Genomic DNA, 8,460 nt, shown 5'->3' on the forward strand with positions numbered 1-8,460 from the left:
AGGTTGGATGATCACCTTACAAGATTGGAAGTGAGCTAGCAAACTTGAAAGTATTCTTGATTTTATGTAACTAGAACTTGTAGAATTTATGAAGAACACTTAGAACTTGAAGATAGAACTTGAGAGAGATCAATTAGATGAATAAAATTGAAGAATGAAAGTGTTTGTAGGTGTTTTTGGTCGTTGGTGTATGGATTAGATATAAAGGATATGTAATTTTGTTTTCATGTAAATAAGTCATGAATGATTACTCATATTTTTGTAATTTTATGAGATATTTCATGCTATTTGCCAAATGATGGTTCCCACATGTGTTAGGTGACTCACATGGGCTGCTAAGAGCTGATAATTGGAGTGTATATACCAATAGTACATACATCTAAGAGCTGTGTATTGTACGAGTACGAATACGGGTGCATACGAGTAGAATTGTTGATGAAACTGAACGAGGATGTAATTGTAAGCATTTTTGTTAAGTAGAAGTATTTTGATAAGTGTATTGAAGTCTTTCAAAAGTGTATAAATACATATTAAAACACTACATGTATATACATTTTAACTGAGTCGTTAAGTCATCGTTAGTCGTTACATGTAAGTGTTGTTTTGAAACCTTTAGGTTAACGATCTTGTTAAATGTTGTTAACCCAATGTTTATAATATCAAATGAGATTTTAAATTATTATATTATCATGATATTATCATGTATGAATATCTCTTAATATGATATATATACATTAAATGTCTTTACAACGATAATCGTTACATATATGTCTCGTTTAAAAATCATTAAGTTAGTAGTCTTGTTTTTACATATGTAGTTCATTGTTAATATACTTAATGATATGTTTACTTATCATAGTATCATGTTAACTATATATATATCCATATATATGTCATCATATAGTTTTTACAAGTTTTAACGTTCGTGAATCACCGGTCAACTTGGGTGGTCAATTGTCTATATGAAACATATTTCAATTAATCAAGTCTTAACAAGTTTGATTTCTTAACATGTTGGAAACATTTAATCATGTAAATATCAATCTCAATTAATATATATAAACATGGAAAAGTTCGGGTCACTACAGTGCAGAACCCCGGGTGATGCTCTTCACACCTTTAGCATGGCTGTTTTTTGGTTTTTGTTACCATTGTTGTTATTGAGATTGTTGTTGGGATTAATATTGTTGTTGTTGTTGTTATTATTATTGTTGTTGGGACGGTTATTGTAGTTGTTGTTGGGACGGTTATTGTAGTTGTTGTTGGGATGTTTGTTGAAGTTGTTGTTGCGGTTGATGTTGCGGTTGTTGGGATAGTTATTGCGATTGTGGTTGTGATTGTTGTTGTTGTATTGGTGACTCTTGTCATTGGTTTCTTCCCACTTTCTCTTGACTTGTTTCATGTTAGCCTCTTCGGTCGCCTGCTCTTTAATCCTTCATTCGATCTGATTCACTAGTTTGTGAACCATTCGACTTGCCTTTTTTATGGAGGCGGGCTCGTGTGAACTCACATCTCCTTGAATCCTTTCCGGTAACCCTTTTACAAATGCGTCGATCTTCTCTTCTTCGTCTTCGAACGTTCTGGGACACAATAGGCACAACTCTATGAATCGTCGTTCGTACGTGGTGATATCGAAACCTTGCGTTCGTAATCCTCTAAGCTCTACCTTTAGCTTATTGACCTCATTTCTGGGACGATACTGCTCGTTCATCAATTGCTTGAATGCTGACCAAGGTAGAGCGTAAGTAGCATCTTGTCTTTCCTGCTCGAGATAGGTATTCCACCATGTTAACGCCGTACCTGGGAAGGTATGCGTAGCGTACTTTACTTTGTCTTCTTCATTACATTTGCTTATGGCAAACACCGATTCAACCTTCTCGGTCCACCGTTTCAATCCAATTGGACCCTCGATTCCATCAAATTCCAAAGGTTTGCCGGTAGTGAATTCTTTGTAGGAACATCCTACACGATTTCTTGTGGAATTTGTTCCACTGCTAGAACCAGAATTATTGTTGTTATTTTGCATTGCGGCCTGCACTGCGGCTATGTTCGCAGTAAGGAAAACACGGAAATCTTCCTCACTCATGTTCAAGTTCTGACGAGTCGTCGGTGCCATATCCTTCAAAAATAGCCAAAAGAATTGAGTTAATCATATAGAATTTAAGAGTAGTCAATAGTATTTCGTAGCATTATATGAACTTAGTTATAAAAGCTTTTTCTTCATATTAGCATTTTATAGTTTTAATTCGGGTAGTACCTACCCGTTAAGTTCATACTTACTAGCTACTATACAACTCAACTACTACGCTTCTATATGAAAAACTTATTACAATAATATTTCGTGTTCAAGCTTTTATACAATATTTTACAAACATACAATACCACTTATAATACATATAGGATGAAATATAACACATAACAACTTTGCTACACGGCAGCTATAAAGGTAATTCTAATTAATACGCAAGTTGTTCAGCAAAGGCAATAAAGACACGTAATTCATAAGTCCAGAAACAAGTCATGCATTCTGGTTTTACTAAGACGACTTCCCATCCTTGGTCTTGTGGAAAGTAACCGTTATGACCATTGGCTAGGAAGCATGTTGTAATGTCGCTAAAAGGACGAGGGTTTCGTAATGTCCAATAGCCCCGTAATAATCTAAAAACCTTGTTTCTCACCCCAACTACTGAATCCGTCACTTGTGGGAAGGTTTTATTTAAAAGTTGTAATCCGATGTTCTTTTTCTCACTTTAGAAAGAAGCGAACATCACTAACCCGTAAGCATAACATGCTTCTTTATGTTGCATGTTAGAAACTCTTTCTAACTCACGAAATCCTATGTTGGGATATGTTGAGTCAAAATAGGTTCTTAACCCGTAGCATAAAATTGCATTTAGGTTCCCCGCATTTAACGCTTTAAAGAAAACACGGTGTAACTTACGGTCTCCCCAATGTGATATACCCCACCTATCAAAGGAAAGCCTTTTATAAACTAAGGCATTTCTGGAAAGTCTTTCAAATATTTGACAAGTTAATTTTGCCATAACTAATTGTGCTGATGAATTTTGACCGACTCTAGACAAGATTTCATCAATCATATCCTCTGGTAGGTCTTCTAAAATATTCGGTTGTCTACCCTTAACGTCTATTTTGTGTTTTTATACTGTAAAATAGACAAGGATTAGATTCGTAAAAGATAATTAACAAACAATACAAGCAATTTTTACATAGAACATAAAAGTACAAGCACACTACAATACATATAATACCCAACATGATTACAACCCTCTAATCTGAATCACTGATTTCTTCTTCTTCGAACTTGGTTTGTTTTCCTAATTTTCTAGGGATATATGGTGTTCCTCTACTACGAGCCGTCGTTTTCCACAATGGTTTAGAAAAACCTGGTGGTTTAGAGGTTCCCGGGTTATTGTTACTTTTTAGGAAATACGGATGTTGCCGATACATATAAAGTTCATCGAGGTTGGAATCCGGTTTCTCTATTTTTATACCTTTTCCCTTATTATTTTCTTTTGCTTTATTAAATTAGGTCGAGGTAATTTCTATAACATCATCGAAATCCTCATCGGAAAATTGGTAATCTTCCCAATATTTTGCTTCCTCGGCGGAAACACCATTGACCATTGACCATTATTGACGATTATCAAATAATGATAATCAAAATATAGAGTTCTCATACGACAATTACATAATTGTTTACAATAATATTACACAACAATATATGTCTTCGAATGCAGTTTTCAAACAATATTATACAAGCATGGACTCCAAATCTTGTCCGTAATTTAGTATGCAACAGCGAAAGCTCTTAATAATCACCTGAGAATAAACATACTTTAAACGTCAACAAAAATATTGGTGAGTTATAGGTTTAACCTATATATTTATCAAATTGTAATAATAGACCACAAGATTTCATATTTCAAAATACATCCCATACATAGAGATAAAAATCATTCATATGGTGAACTCCTTGTAACCGACATTAACAAGATGCATATAAGAATATCCCCATCATTCCAGGACATCCATCGGACATGATTTAAAAACTCAAAGTACTAAAGCATCCGCTACAACGGATGGGGTTTGTTGGGCCCAATAGATCTATCTTTAGATTTCGCGTCAATTAGTAGACTGGTTTACTAATTCTTAGGTTACCAAGCAAAAAGGGGCATATTCGGCTTCGATCATTCAACCATAGAAAGTAGTTTCATGTACTTGTGTCTATTTTGTAAAACATCTATAAAGCTGCATGTATTCTCATCCCAAAAATATTAGATTTTAAAAGTGGGACTATAACTCACTTTCACAGATTTTTACTTAGTCGGGAAGTAAGACTTGGCCACGGGTTGATTCACGAACCTATAACAAATATGTACATATATATCAAAGTATGATCAAAATATAATTACAACATTTTTTTATTACGTTTTAATGATTGTGTTTGTTAAGTCAGCAGTCCTCGTTAGTAACCTACAACTAGTTGTCCACAGTTAGATGTACATAAATAAAGCAATATATATATTATCTCGAATCAATCCACGACCTCGTGTATACAAGTCTCAGGCTAGATCAAAACTCAAAGTATATATAATATTTTGGAATCAACCTCAACCCTGTATAGCTAACTCCAACATTACTGCATATAGAGTGTCTATGGTTGTTCCAAAATATATATATATATATATATATATATATATATATATATATATATATATTTATATATATTTATATATGGGTTGTATTCGTGTCTATGGTATCTCAAGATTACATAATATATGATAGAATACATGTCTAGTACAATATAAAATAATTAAGTTAGGATTTGTATAGATTTGTTACAAATTTAACGTAGCTACAACAAGCAAAATTATCCAATCTTGTTTTACCCATAACTTCTTCGTTTTAAATCCGTTTTGAGTGATTCAAGTTGCTATGATTTCATATTGAACTTAAGTTTATGAATCTAAATAGAAAAAGTATAAGTTTATAGTCAGAAATACAGATTACAAGTTGTTTTTGTAAAGGTAGTCATTTTAGTCGAAAGAACGACGTCTAGATGACCATTTTGGAAAACATACTTTCACTTTGAGTTTAACCATGATTTTTGGATATAGTTTCATGTTAATAAGAGAAATCATTTTTCCAGAAGAATAGCTTTTAAATCAAAATTTATCATAGTTTTTAATTAACTAACCCAAAACAGCCCACGGTGTTACTACGACGGCGTATGTCCGGTTTTACGGTGTTTTTCGTGTTTTCAGGTTTTAAATCATTTAGTTAGCATATCATATAGATATAGAAATGTGTCTAGTTGATTTTAAAATTCAAGTTAGAACGATTAACTTATGTTTGTTAACAAGTTTAGAATTAACTAAACTATGTTCTAGTGATTACAAGTTTAAACCTTTGAATAAGATAGTTTTATATATATGATTCGAATGATGTAATGAACATCATTACTACCTCAAGTTTTGTGGATAAACCTACTAAAAATGAGAATAGATCTAGCTTCAAAGGATCCTTGGATGGTTTGAAAGTTCTTGAAGTAGAATCTAGACACGAAAACAAGTTCAAGTAAGATTTCCACTCGAAATAAGATTGTTATAGTTATAGAAATTGAATTAAAGTTTGAATATGAGTATTACCTTGTATTAGAAATATATCTTACTATAAATAAGAAGGATTTCTTGAGGTTGGATGATAACTCAAAATGGATTTGCAAGATTGAAAGTAAGCTAGCAATCTTGAAAGTGTTGTTTCATGACACGTCCTATTCCATCTGGACGAATACATTACATTTGGTTACATCGCGAGGTACTTGACCTCTATATAATACATTTTACAAATATTGCATTCGTTTTTAAAAAGACAAACTTTTATTACATCGAAAGTTGACGGCATGCATACCATATCATAATATATCCAACTATAATTGACTTAATAATAATCTTGATGAACTCAACGACTCGAATGCTACGTCTTTTGAAATATGTCATGAATGACTCCAAGTAATATCTCTAAAATGAGCAAATGCACAGCGGAAGATTTCTTTCATACCTGAGAATAAACATGCTTTCAAGTGTCAACCAAAAGGTTGGTGAGTTCATTAGTTTATCATAAACAATCATTTCCATAATTTTAATAGATCACAAGATTTCATTTATTCAATAATCATACACTCGCAAGTGTTTAAAATTCATTCATATGGATTGAACACCTGGTAATCGACATTAACAAAATGCATCTAGAATATCCCCAAACATATAAACATCGAAGTACTAAAGCAGTTCAAATTCTCTGACTGTAGCGTGTCAAAGCCCATAGATCTATCTTTAGGAGTCGCGTCAATTGGTGGCAATTATAATAAACACCAATTCTTAGGCTACCAATTTCAACAAGGGCGATATCCGGTATAACAATTCAACCATAGAATGTAGTTTTGATTTCTTGTGTCTATTTCGTAAAGCATTTATAAAAGCGCATGTATTCACAGTCCCAAAAATATATATATTGCAAAAGCATTTAAAAAGGGAGCAAATGAAACTCACCTGATGTATTTTGTAGTAAAAATACATATGACTATATTGAACAATGCAGGGTTGGCCTCGGATTCACGAACCTATATCATTTATGTATATATATTAATACACATAATCGTAATCGAATAAGTTTATTTATATAACCTATTAATGATATTATTTTTTATATTAAAAGTATGTTTATATTTCATATATTCCTTTTATATAATCAAATATTTTGTTATGTTATATGTGTTAAATATATTTATTTATGTATTTCATTTGTTTATCAAAACAGTAGTTCAAATTATATTCAGTTAATATTTGTAATAATATTAACATTAATAATATATTATTTTGATAATAACTCTATTAGGGATAGTAACAATGATACTAATATTAATACTTGTAAAAATATTAATTTTACTGTTAATGATAGTTATGATATTGATCTTGGTAATTACATAATAATAATACTCTTGTTAACATGAATAATAATACTTATTTCTTTAAAATAATAATAATTATAAAAATATCTATTTTACTGCTAATGTTAATAATGATAATAAGTTTAATTATAACCATACTAACAATCATATTAACAATAATAATGATATTATTACTAATACTTTTATTGATAATAATAATAATAATACTAACAACTTATAAAATGATACTAATAATGATATTTAAAATAATAAATTGTATTATGTTCATAATAATGATAATAATAATAATAATAATAATATTCATAATTATAATAATAATAATACTTATATTAACATTAGTAATAATATTAATAATAATACTAAGTAATGATAATAATATTAGTAATATTCACAATTATAACAATAATAATTAATACGTGTAATAACAATAACAAACATAATAATAATAATAATAATAATAATAATAATAATAATAATAATAATAATAATAATAATAATAATAATAATAATAATAATAATAATAATAATAATAATAATAATAATAATAATAATAATAATAATAATAATAATAATAATAATAATAATAATAATAATAATAATAATAATAATAATAATAATAATAATAATAATAATAATAATAATAATAATAATAATAATAATAATAATAATAAATGAAGTGATAATAATAAAAATATGAACTACCTTCCATGAAAAAGCTGTTTTAAAAAGAAATGCTCCTTTAGAGACTCGAACCCTCGACCTTTCGCATACCCATCAATCCTCTAAACCATCTGGGCTATCGCCCTTTTTCTGATTTATTTCCCACCCATAAATATATATCTATACGTACACTATTTCTTCTTCTTCTTCAATTCAAAGTCGTTTAGAGCTCAAAACCCAGTAGCAACGAATTACTTAATTTGTTTAGGACTTAAAATTGATACAGAAATAATTAGTGGTTGTTCAAATTAATTAAACAGAGCGAAAATAAAAACAAAATAACTGTAACAGGTCGTGAAGAACATGTGATGAACTCAAAATCAAATTCACTATTAGAGGCTGTTATAGGTTATGATTATAAAATGAAAAAGGTTCCAAATCTATCTTAAAAACTTACTGGGTCATTAATTTAACAGAAAACATCCAATTGAGCTCGAATTTTTCGATGAACATATACTTTGACTTTTAGAAATTAAATTTGACTTCTCAAATTCGAACTCGATATGGAAAATTGAAAGTTGAAACTTTCCAGAAAGATTGTTTAACAGATTCCTAACTTAATTACATTAATAGATTTTTAAAACTGTTAAGAATTCGATGAATTAAATAAAATGTACATGAACAGAGGTATACCTGTGTTCATCGACTTTTTCTGATTTAATTCGATTTAATAAAAAGTTGGGAAGGTTGTTAGTGATTAATAGAAGTAGTAGTAGTTTTAATGATGTGCAAATCCACTGAATTGATCC

The sequence above is a fragment of the Rutidosis leptorrhynchoides genome, chromosome 11 (genome assembly GCF_046630445.1).
Source record: "Rutidosis leptorrhynchoides isolate AG116_Rl617_1_P2 chromosome 11, CSIRO_AGI_Rlap_v1, whole genome shotgun sequence".
NCBI classification, from domain to species: domain Eukaryota; kingdom Viridiplantae; phylum Streptophyta; class Magnoliopsida; order Asterales; family Asteraceae; genus Rutidosis; species Rutidosis leptorrhynchoides.